Genomic DNA, 10722 nt, shown 5'->3' on the forward strand with positions numbered 1-10722 from the left:
GTGGCGGAAGGAAGCTGGTGGCGTTTGTGCCGCGAGCCCTGGGCTGGGGTTCTGGGGGGGGCTGGCCGGGCGCTGGAGCTGGCGGGGCAGGCGGGAGTGCACCCCCCTCGGTGCTGCCGCGTCCCTAGCACCCCCTGCTCTCAGTCCTCCTCCCAAGGCGGGGCGCTGGTACCATAGACTTTGCTCTTGTGAGTCGCACGCCTTGGTGCCCAGCAGGGTCCCCTTCCCTGGCTTGTGAGCGCAGGGGAGGGGGCTCCTGGTGCTGTGCGGGGTTATGGGGCGCTGGCGACGGTGCCCGCTCTTGGGCGGTAACAAGCTGCAGGCAGAGGGCTGGATGGCCAGCAGGGCTGTGTATGCTCACCCAAGAGCCCTCTTCATACCTCTTCCTCACCGTGGTGTGCAGCTGGGGCATTCGCCCATGTCCAAGCTGCCCCTGGGCAGTCTGTTTGCCCTCTGGCCCCTATGCATCATGGTAAGACCTGGGCTTCAGCCCCCTCCCAGCTCTCGAAGTGGTCAGTGCCCTGCCCTGCATGCTCCTTCTGGGATCTGGTTGCATCCCCTCTGCTTTCCCTTGGATCCACTGATCCCAGCCTCCCCATGGCCCCAGATAGGATTTGCCTGGCCCACCCCTGGGCAGGGTGCCTGCCAGAGAGGCTGCAGCGTCACGCCCTTCACCAGGGTAACGCGGTCTTGGCCCCACACCAATGCACTGGGGGATGATGTGGCCCCCACACTCAACCTGCTGAGTCAGCACAGGGCATTGCTCCTGCTGATCTTCCTCTCCTCTGTCTGGAGTAGGCCTCCGCATCCCTATGTGGTGCCGTCCTGCCACGCTGTCCATGACCTCGGGCACACTTCCCCCCCTAAGCTGGCTCTTGGAGCCGCTTCATGCTCCTGAGGCAGGAAAGTCCCAGAAAATCAATTAAGGCAGGATGCCTTGCAAATGCAGAATCTCCTTGGCGCTGATCAGTTCCACGAGGTCTCCTCCCTAATTGGGACCCCTCAGAATGAATTCCCTCCTCCCTTCTAAGCTTGCAGATGGCATTGATCCGAGCCGGAGCTCACGGGTGAGCCACAGGAAACCGATTCATTTGGATTATTATTTGATGAGCAGAACAAGATTCGCCCTGTGAGTGTGACTCACGGAGGCTGCATCTTGCATCTGGTGGAGGTGGGGGGGTGCAGTGGAGGCCAGGAAGAGCAGTGAGTGGGGAGTGCATGCCAGTCTGGGGCTGTGCAGGATCATGGACTGGGAGCCAGGAAGTGTTTGGGGTAGGTGCAGGGGCACGTTGGGATGTCTGCATGTGGCTGTACGTGTGCTTACGGCGTGGGCAGGGAACCTGTGGGTCTGGGGGCGATGGGGTGGCGGGTGTGTGGGCAGGCAGGTATCATGTGGAGACAGGGTACAAGGCTGTGAGGGGGTGGAGCATGAGTGCTCGCAGTGCACGGGTGTGTGCAAGCATCTAGGAGAGGTGTGCGGGCGGTGTGCGTCTGTGTGTTTGCAGGGAGGCTTAATGCAGAGAGTTTAAGGCTGGGCAGGACCAGTAGGGCATCCAGCTTGTCTTCCTGTATAACCCAGGCTGGTACGCTTCTGTCTGATGGCTCTGCCTTGGCCCTTTACCTTGTTTTCTGCTGAAGCGTATCTCCCAGAAAGGCTACCAGGCTTGATCTGGAGACATCAAGGAAAGGAGAATTTTCCCCTTCCCCTGGGAGTTTGTTCCACTGCTTAATCCCACACACTACTGAAAAAAAATCTGTGCCTCCTTCCCACTTTGGTCTCAGCTTTTGGCCATTGGCTTTTATTGCTTTCCTGAAGGCCCAGTGAGGTTGGAACTCATGTCCTCTGATTCACAAGAGCAGCGCACTAGTCCCCAAACTATGGGGGCAGGTGTGGGGGTGAGTGCATGTGAGCAGTAAGCACATGGGGAAACCAAGGGGGTAGGGGCCAAGCACAAGATGGCGTGTGATGTGGGGGAGTGAGAGTGAATGTGTGCTGGGGGCATGGAGGGTGTGGTGGTGAGCATGGGTGTGTGACCAGGCCCGTGGTATGTTGCCATTGTCAGGTGCCGTGTTTCCCTTCAGGCCTCTGACTGCTCTGCTCTGTTCTGAGAGCAGGTCCTTGGGGGCTTGGCCCAGGGAGCAGGGTGGGTCCCATCATGCTTTGGTTGTATCCAGCATCATGGCCAGCACCATATTCTGGAGCTATTCCTGATAGCTTCAGAATATGGTAGGGCTTCCCCATGGGTGTGCAAGGGGACTGGGCTGCCTGACCCAGCCTGGGTTGGGACCCCTTCTGTCTCAGTACTGGGAAACAGAGGCAGAGAAGCTGGAGTTGAACTTGTGGGGCTGCCTGGCATCACCTGCCTGGGGCTAAAGAGATGCTTCCAACCCCCTCTCCCCCCCATGCATAGGTGCAGCCTGTAGGACCAAGGGTGCCAGGCCAGGGGGAGAGTGCTAATAATCAGAGCCAGAGAGTACCTGGTGCTAAGGGGACTTGAGGCCAGACGCGGGGGAGCTTCATTGAGCAAGAGTAGTAGCAGTGTCTGTGCCAGCATTGGATAGGGAGGCAGTTCCTGATGGGAATGGGGCAAGTGAAGGGCCGCTGGACTGGGATACAGGGGCTCTTCTAGGTGGGGGTGCCAGAGGCTGTCCACTCTCTTCTCTCTCTGGGGAGGCTCCACACGAGATTTCCAGCACCTCCTCTCCTGGCTCTCTCAGAGAATGTACTGTTGTAGTGCCAGGCTGGCTAGACTCTGGCTCCGAGCACTTCCCTCCTGCTGCCTACAACCAGTCCATGTGCCCAGCAATTACTGCCCTTGGCTCCCCTCGCCCCTCCCATCCCATCCCATAGGCCACTTCAAGCAGTGCATTCCTACTGGGGTGCATCATATGGCCAAAGTGCCCTGTGAAAGATGCTAGATCCTGGTGATAGCTCAGGCTCAGCACTAGGATTTTGGAGGAGAGCTAGTGGAAGCAAGTGGTAGGATCAGTATTGGGACTGTGCTATGGGCATGGCTTTGAGAGAAGCACCTTGCAGTGAATTGAGCCTCAATGCTGGGTCCCCCTATCCTAGGCTTTCTCTGGGCCAGGATGGGCTGGGCCCTGCCCTTGGGTCTAGTCCATAAAAGCAGAGGTGAGCCTGGATCAATGGGGATCCTCACATGCAGATCCTTGACCAGCCCTCAGGAGTATGTGAAGCTCAGGCCTCCCCTTGGGGTGATGCTGGAGGAGGTGTGAGATCATAGGAAAGTAGGGCTGCAAGGGACCTCACAAGGTCATCTAGTTCAGCCCCCTGCTCAGGGCAGGATCAGCCCTGACTAACCATCCCAGCTGATTGCCTGTCTAGCCTGCTTTTAAGATGATCCCTGCCTGTGACTTCTGGGACCTGCTCCTCACCCTGTCCCTCCTACACTGTCCCATCTCCTTGGCAATGTGGTCCTATGCCACATTGGAGCAGCTACTTATGATGGCAGCAAATGGGTTCAGCCAGAGTCTGGAGTTTGCAGGTTTTGGCCCCAGATTTAGATTGGACCCAATGGAAGGGCCATTCCTCAAAGCTGTAGGGCAGAACAGAAGAGGGTAGAAATCCTCTGAACTTATCTATGCTCCTCAAATCTCCCTGCCATGCATAGTGCCTCTAGTGTGTGTGAACATGCATGTCCACACACACAGGACAGGAAACCAGGTCTGTGGAGTGTATAGCATTCCCTGGAGCCTTCTGCTGTCTTTTCTTGTGTGACTGAGGCGTGGACATGCGTAGGGTGGGTGGTGAGTTTGTGGAAATGTTTTATGAATGGTTCTGTACATATCTACAGTCATTAATGAGGTGGGTGCCCAGGTGTGCACACTAATTTGTGTGCCACAGTGCATTTATTGGTGGGCCACGGTTGTGTGGGATAGGAGTACCATTTTGGGGGCAGGGAGGCACTGTGTTTAGAGTTGTGTGTGAAAGGAGAGTGTGACTTTGGGGGAGGGACAGGATGTGTCTGTGGGCAGGCACAGGCTTGGATGTGTGTCAAACCCATTACACAGTCCATGTGCATCAGAGGATGGTGCTGTGAGTCTGTGTGTCAGGCAGGACGCTTCTGCCTTGCCATTTTCTCACCTGAGGAAAGCCCTGAAATTTTAATCCAGCACCCAGGAACACTCTCAGCTTTCCAGCCAGGTGGCAGCCTCTAGCTAGGCACCTGGGGAGGAGTCCAGGAAAGGCTCTGAATGACTTACAGTGAATTATGGTCTTTTCCCCTGGCACTCTTGTAGTAATCGCAACGTGGTCATCGGAGTGACACAGCTCAAGAGTCGCAGCCACTGCCTTGAGAGGAAGTAACTGGTGCTGGGGCAGTGGGTGGAGAGAGCGAGCCAGGGCAGGAGATATGGGGCCAGGCTTTGGTCCTGTGGCCTTTGGAGACTCAAGTTGGAGTCATGTGTTGCAACCAGGCTGGTGGCGGGCTCCTTGGATCTATCAGTCGCACATGGTGGATTCCCAGGTCTTTCATCAGAGGGGGGCTTGGCCAGGGGCAGGAGTGGTCTGCAAGGGGGTGTGCATGGGGTTGTGCTGAAGGTGGGAGGATGTGGCTGTGGGGGCAGGAGTGTCACACAAGCTGGGAATGAGTCTCGGGGTGTGCAAATGTGTGGGACAGCGTCCATGTATATTAGAAGGCAGGGTGAGGACATGGGGGCTAGTCCATCCCAGCTCCTGAGCCTTGACAGAGTAGCTCAGGGCTCTCAATGGAGCAGATTGTGTGTCCTGCGTGGGCATCTGCACAGCCCTGCAGGGCTCTGGGTCCTGGCAGTGAAGGGAGCCTGTGGTGGGCTCTGCTGTGCTGGTGAACATGCAAGTCCCCAGGAAACAATGAGAGATGGAGTTTAAGGAGTGCAACTGTGGGCATGGGCCTGTTGGGAAGTGTTATGAGCAGCAGGGTCTTGCCTGTAAGAGAATTTCTTTCCATGCCCCTTCTGCTTGGCCTTGAGCAGGAGAGCAGAGGTTGCAGGGGGAGTAGATGGAGAGTGCTGGACAGCTGTTTGCTTTCTGGCTGCCAGTGGCCAGCTGTGAGTTGTGTGCCTCTGGCTCTTACATATGTCGTGGAGGTCCTGTAGGACAGTGGTTCCCAACCTTTTTCATATTGCAGACTGGCACAGCGCTCATGGAGCTGGCTGCCTCCTTCCTGGGGCTGCCTCGCCACCCAGCTTTAACCCTTCATGTGATTGCCACGAGACGTGGCAGAAGCCACTTACCCGGGCGGACAGGCGGGGGTCTGAGCGGGGGCTCGTGTCATGACTCGGCAGCCAACCCTTTGCAGCCTGGTACTGGGCTGTGGCCTGGTGGTTGGGAACCTCTGCTCTAGTATGAGCCCAGGGCTGACTTTTCCTAGCAGGCCTGAGCTGTAGGACACTGGTGATGTCACATTGAGGAAGTGAGGTTGGGCCAGGGCTGGTGTTGCATTAGACATGTTCCCCTTCTGCAGGCTGTGCTCTGCCCTGGTCTCTGTCTGGGAAGCTGTTTGATCTAACCTCCATAACATTTCTCGGTGGAGGTGTGCTGGCAGCCCCGAGTGTGTAGAGAGGCCTGTCAGTTGATATTATCATCTATTGCTGTGCTCAGGCTGTGGGGAGATGAGAAGCTAATGAAGCCAGAGCCTGGGGTGGAAGGGTGAAAGAGGTCCTTACATGGAGGAGAAGGGAAGCCTCCTGTCCCTAGGGGAGTGGACCTTTGCACTGCACAAGGGAGTTGGGAGGCACCACATTGCCTGATAGGAGCTCTACTTCTTGATGCTGCATCTTTGCTGAGGCTTCTTGTCATGCCAGGATTAATGTGACTCACAACTGTAATAAGAATCCCTTGCCCTTTTCCAACACCTCCAGAGAGGTCTTTGAGCATTTCCCTGCCAATAACAGCTAAGCCTGGCAGCTACCTGCGGCTGGTGCCAGCTGCCTGGTGGGTACTGATGAAATAACCAGCCCAGAGGGGGACATTTCTTCCTCACCCTTCACTTGGAGGCTGGCTCCTGCTCTAGAGCAGGGTGGGGTTATAAATCCCTTCTGGTGTAGCTCTGGAAGTTCATGCTTCACCATCTATAGGAAGGGCTGTGACTGTTTTGGGTACCGCTAAATCCTTGGACTCATCACCTTGTGGCCAGGAGTTCCACTGGTTAACAGGCAGAGTGAAATAGCACTGATTCACTCACTTTCCACCCTGCTCAGTGTCTCACTGCTCTGGTGTCATACACTAGGGTTGAGAGAGGCCCACTTTCCTTTTTACTCCCAGTTGTGTTACTGGAATACAGGCATATTTTCAGGGTTTGGCTCCCCCATTGAGACACTGGGGTGTCCATTGAGTAGGTATTGGATCAAGTTTGGGAAGTCTGGGGGTCAGTTCAGCAAACTCATGCTGAAAACCATGGTTCTGCCCTTGTGCCTCTGCACACCAAAGTCTCCCAGACCTTGGCTCTTTGGCATCATCTGTCTTTGTTTTCGCCTTCTGCTCCCCTCAGGCCCTGACTGCCTCCCCCAGTTCTGATCCTCTGGGTGTGCATGGAAAGCTAGAGGGCAGCCCCATCCACTCCAGTAGGATAGCTGGTCTGGGAGCTGATAGCCACAGTGTGCCCCTTCCTGAAGTTGTGCAGGGTCCTGGGCTGGCTCGAGGGATGTGGAGTGACTCTCATGCTGGTGAAGCAGCTGGATGGATGTCTCTGGAAAATTATGCCCTGCATTCCTCTGAGAGGTACAGGCTGGGCAGTAGCAAGACAACCTCTCTCAGCACTGCCCTGCAGTGAGGGACCATCTCCCTGGCTACTCACTCCTTGGCTTGGGCAGGAGGCTGTGATAGGGTCTTCCAGCTGCCAGGAATCGGCGTATACTGCAGTTCTGGTGTCTTTGATCCTGCTCTCTGCCCGTTTGTGGACATCTGAGGCTTCAGGATTATCTTCCTGTCGCCCCCGTCCAGCCCAGGCCCCTCTGCAAGTCAAAGGCAGCATGACCACACTGCGACTGCATGGTGAATGTCGCAGCAGCCCATTGCTCACAAAGGATGTTCTGCAACAAATTCGCACCCGAGTAGGGTTTCACTCTCCCCGCCCACCACCTTGGGCAAGGCTGTCTACCCCATCTCCATGCCATGCTTGATTCAGCTGAGGCAGGGGCAAGGCCTCAGGGACCAGTCTCTGAGGTATCCACACACATACCAGTGCCCTTGCAGATGCCAGCCCATGTTCCTCCTACGCCTCCTACTGCTGAAGCTCAATCTTCTCTCGGATAAGAGCCCCAAAGCATTCACTGGCAGTCAGTGTGCTCCCAAAGGCCCTTTCTAGTCCTCTGTTCCTAAGGCCATGTGAAGCCTTCCTACTACTACCCATGGTTCTCCTCCAACCCTGATGCTCCCAGGTTGGAGCTCACTGGGGCAGTTTCAAGGAGGCTTCTACAAAGGTGCAAGGTAGAAAGGGTGTCTTCTCAAGGCTAGTGGATGGGAGAAGGGCACCAAGGGGGGTTGAGGGGTGACAGGCATTTATGGGGTGCCAGAGAGATCCTTCCAGTGGACTAGGAGGACACAGGCTTGTGAGTGTAGATGCCCAGGCTCTGCTACTGAGGTAGTCTGTGTTTTGGGCAAATCATGCCCCTGCCTCAGTTGTTAAGTGTGTGTGTGTGTGGGGGGGGGGGGGGCTGAGGGGGTGAAGTTCCAGCCCCCTGTGGAGATCTGCTACAAGCCAGTGAGGTGCAGGGCACTAGCTGGCACCCCGACTCCTTGACCCAAGGCCAGGGTCTGACACAGGAAGGGCAAAGCCGTTGCTGCCCCACTCCAACAGCAATTGCCTCCGAGTCCGTGGGAAGCCATGCAGGTCATTTTCTTTCTGCCAGCCGCTCAGGGCAACTAGAGCACTGCAGGAAGTGTCCTTATGGCCTTGGCCCGAGCCAGCGGGACCCCACCCCATCCTACCCTACCCCTAGGTACCCAGCACCAGGGATCTGCAGAGGTCTGGACATGAAGGTGGGCTCTGCTCTGAGTGTCCCAGTCTAGTGATTATTCCTGCAGGATCAAGCAGGCCGAGGGGCAGAGCACAGTGCCTGCCCCCTGGCCAGGGTTTACACAGGCTGCCAACTGAAGCGCTTGCCAGCAGTCTGGGGCCCTGACCCAGGAGATCCCAGTGTGGTGCTTAGGTGCCCGTCTCATGCAGGGGGCAGCCCGTGGGGCGCATGCTCCCAGTCCTGCCCTTGGGACAGCGGCACAGAAGCTTGTGACTTTGCCTCTGCCCTTCTCTTGGCGTAGCAAAGGCAAGGCCTCCGTCTCTACTGCTCCAGCACCTGTGAGCGGTGCTCAGCTCCCCTCAAACAGCTCCCGCCTCTGCCCTCCCCCGCAAGCGCTGCTCCTTGGAGGAGAGAAACAGTGCAGCGAAACCATGGCAACCGTAGGCAGCGTGAGGGATGCCAGTGCCGTGAGCTCAGTGGCTGAATCCCTGGCGAGGCCCGGCAGAGCCCACCCCAGGTTTCCAGCCCCTGGGTGGGGGCAGTTCAGAGCCCCAAAGGGGAGGGCTCTGCTCGCAGCTTGCACTGAGCAGGCGTCCGAGGGAGACGGCTGAGCTCTGGTGCCGTCCTGCTCTGGGTGCTGAGCGACCCTTCCAGATGCTCTGAGTCCTTTTGAACCTTGGAGCTGGACAGCTGTGGGATCACGTGGCAGGGACCCCTGCTGGCATCTTCGGCTGTGCTGCTGCTTTGACTCCCCCACTGAGGCAGGGGTGGGCCTGGCTGCTGCTTTCCATGGGAGACTTCTTAGAACGGATGCAGCATGAGTGACTCAGGAGGATGCTTCCTCCCTCTGCACCAGGGCCAAGTGTAGGCTGAAATCTGCTTCTCTAACCAGGGCTGTGCCAGTTGGCTCCTCCCTCGCCCTACACGCAGCTCCCCCGATGGTCTCATTTATCGGATGTGTCCTTCCCAATTTAAGTACAGCACCACTCGGTTCAAACCTTCTCCATCACACTCGGTAGCCCCTTAACCTCCTGATGCCCTGCCCTGTCCTGCCCCACCCTGCAGCTTCCCTGGCCCTCTGTGGAGAGCTCCACGAGTTGCAGAGACAAAAAGCATTGAACATGGCTATGGTTGTCCTTGCAGTGTTGCAGAGGGAGCATGGCAGGGCAAAGGAACACACGGTTGATATCCCATAGGACAGGGCTGGGCAAAATGCGGCCTGCCAGGCCATTCTATCCAGCCTGCGGGTCCCCTAAAAAAATTAGAAAATTAGTGTTTACCTACCCTGGGCTGCCTGTCATGTGGCCCTTGATGGCTTGCCAAAACTCAGTAAGCGCCCTCCTTCCTGAAATAATTGCCCACCCCTGCCATAGAAGGAAGGAGGAAAGAGGCCAGTGCCTGAAGTTGGGTGAAGGAGGTGTGTCCAACAGACTGAAGGAGCAAAGCTCTTCTCCCACCCAAAGGAAGCCATACTGGCAACTGGTTAATCAGGGAACTGCCTGCTGCTGTGGCCAAAGGGCTCTGATAACGTATCATGAGACCCTAACAGGGGTAAGGGCTGGATCTTCTCCAAGCTGAAGGTGCGTGCTCCCCACCCCTTGACTCCAGGGGTAGCTCTTCTGACTCAGTGGACAGCAGGCTGGTACCACCTTTGTAAGGGCGCAGTGGCAGAGGGGTTAATGTGTCTTGCTGCTCTTGCATGAGTTTGAACCTTACTCTGAACTTGGCTGCCAAGGCCTGGCCTTTGATACAAGTGGTAAATGGGTAAGTGATGGTTTGGGTAGAAAGGCAGCCTAGCACTATCCTAGCCTTGTGCTGTTAGCTACAGAAACGTGTGCCTTAACCAGTAGTCCCATGGGCCACTAGCCTGGGGATGGCCTTTGACCTGATATGGGCTATACTGGCTGCAGCCCTTGGAGGGAGACATGATCCCACCGCTCCCCTTGGCCTCTCTTGGGAACTGAAGCCTTGACTCCTTGTGTGACTCTTGCCAATTTGCTTTGAACTGCCTGATGCCCTCAGTATGGCCAGCACTGAAAGCTCAAAAATCAGGTGGCAAGCCCCAAATCATGAGGACTGTGTTAATCATTGTTCTCTCTGGTTTGCCCCTCTGCTCTGTGAAACCCTCTGCCCCACCCAGTGCATGTGAGGAGCAGTCTGTACGATGCCACATGCTCCTAAGGGCAGTGAGGAAGGAAGTTTTGGCCCTGTGGTGTTGTAGGAGCTTCTGTTCTCACATCTGCCCAGCAGTCAGTATTGCCCCTGACCTTCAAACCAACCATGTCTCCTCACACATCAGCTCTTCCCATCTCTACCACCCCACTAATATAGCTCCTGCTAATAGTCATAGGGGCAGAAGGGACCTCTAAGGTCACTGGTCCAACCCCTTGGAGATGCAGAATATGCTACTGCTAAACTACCTCAACCGATGCTACTCCAGCCTGTTCTTGAAAACCCTGCCCAGTGAAGGAGAATCCTCAGCTTCCCATTCTGACAGTAAGGAAGTTTATTTTCTCCCTGAGATTGAATCCAAATCTGCTTTGCCACAATTTAAATCCATTACTTTATGTCCTGCCCTCTGCAGTGAGAGAGAACAGTTCTTCTCTCACTCCTTTATGGCAGCCTTTCAAATATTTGGAAACTGCTCTAGTGTCTCCCCTTATTCTCCTGTTCTCCAAACTAAACACAACTAGTTCTCTCAGCCTTTCTCCGTACAACTTTGCTCTCCATCCCCTCTATTGTCTGTGTTGGTCGCCTCTGGGT

This window comes from Alligator sinensis, unplaced genomic scaffold (genome assembly GCF_000455745.1).
Source record: "Alligator sinensis unplaced genomic scaffold, ASM45574v1 scaffold235_1, whole genome shotgun sequence".
NCBI classification, from domain to species: Eukaryota; Metazoa; Chordata; order Crocodylia; family Alligatoridae; genus Alligator; species Alligator sinensis.